The sequence below is a fragment of the Lathyrus oleraceus genome, chromosome 5, assembly GCF_024323335.1.
Source record: "Lathyrus oleraceus cultivar Zhongwan6 chromosome 5, CAAS_Psat_ZW6_1.0, whole genome shotgun sequence".
In the NCBI taxonomy this organism is placed as follows: Eukaryota; Viridiplantae; Streptophyta; class Magnoliopsida; order Fabales; family Fabaceae; genus Lathyrus; species Lathyrus oleraceus.
The window spans coordinates 141585261-141586799 of NC_066583.1; the positions used below are offsets into that span (position 1 = coordinate 141585261).

The 1539-nt window shown below is 37.4% G+C and overlaps 1 non-coding gene across 1 annotated transcript; it reads right to left on the reverse strand.

Annotated features, from left to right (window-relative positions):
- Nucleotides 1-1053: 1053 nt before the first annotated feature.
- On the reverse strand, nucleotides 1054-1160 carry LOC127089685 (small nucleolar RNA R71). Its single transcript, XR_007791243.1, has one exon. It is a non-coding gene; the product is annotated as a small nucleolar RNA R71 (small nucleolar RNA).
- Nucleotides 1161-1539: the final 379 nt, after the last annotated feature.

The window sequence follows — 1539 nt, forward strand, 5'->3', positions numbered from 1 at the left end:
GCAAGAGCGCTTTATGATTAATTAGAACTCATTGATTTTCAAAAATTATTTCCTGATACAAATGGGCTAGCGAGAGCAGACATATGGTATAGAAATATACATAGAGTCAACAACACGAGAGTGTGAGATAAAGGTTTTTAAATTAATAATTTTCTACTGAAAAGCGATTTAATACATTAACACACGCTAATAAATTATGAAGTCCCCAAGGTACACCCGGATCCACATCCCGGTCTCTCCTTTCTGATATATTTTCCAAACTTTATTCTAATTTTTGTTTTAAAATTTCCCCCTAAATCATATTTTCATTAGCCTTAGATTTACATGGCACTAATAGATAGTGATATGTTTGATTATTGGTCATTCTGGATTTGATATCTTTTAAAACTACATGATACAACTGTGCACTTGCAGTTAGATATTTCAATAGACTCACTAAGTCGGATTAAGTTTTTGGCGCTATTGTCGGGGACCAATTTAGTCAATATCGTAACTTCGTTGTTGTGCAGTATAAACTAAGGCAACTATTTTTTCCTTTTATTCGTCGGTTGCATCCCAAACACTTGTTCCTCGGGGGAAGAGCTAATACAAACCATAAACGAAATCGAGCGTTTTATTCTAAGATGCCGAGTTAGACAACTTTGTTTAGAATATAATATCATGACTCCTAATATGGCCACAAATAAAAATCGTCATCTCAAGAACTATGCTCATCCATCTGAAGAAGAGCCACACTCGAGCATTGCACCTCCTGCCATCGAGGAAAATAATTTCAAGTTAAAACCTTCACTGTTGCAAGATGTGCAACAAAACCAGTTCTCTGGTAACCCTATAGAAGACCTGAACCTTCATTTGTCAGTGTTTGTGCAATACGCAGACACGTTGAAAGCTACTGGTGTCAATCCCGAAGCCATAAGGTTATGTCTCTTTCCCTTTTCTTTGAGAGATAGAGTCAGAGCTTGGCTCTAATCTCTACCATCTAATTTGATAACTACATGGAACAAATTGAATAAAATTTTCCTACCATGATACTTCCCACCTAGAAAAACGGCTACGCTAAGAAGTAAAATCAACGGATTTAGGAAAAAATAAAATGAATCTCTTTTAGAAGCATGGGAGAGATACAAGGATTTGTTGAGGCTCTGTCACATCATGGACATGAGCTATGGCTGATTATCCATAGTTTCTATAATGGTCTTTTGTACAACACCAAACTAACCTTAGACGCTGCAGCTGGCGGTGCTCTAAAGGATAACCCTACGAACACGCCTATCAACTCATAGAAAATATGGCGCAAAACCACTATCAATGGGGAAGTGAGATAATTTCTGCAGAGAAACCACTGATAAAGGGAATAATGTATGGAGTAAATGGCATAAACCATGTTAATGCTAAACTAGATGCCCTCACTAAGAAGATTGAGAGTTTTCCCGTAACTCCAGCAGCTACCGTAGCTGTTGTAACATCTAATTACGATTATGTGGAACCCTTAGACACAACACTCTCGAATGCCACCTATTGGCTGGAATTTCGTCTGAT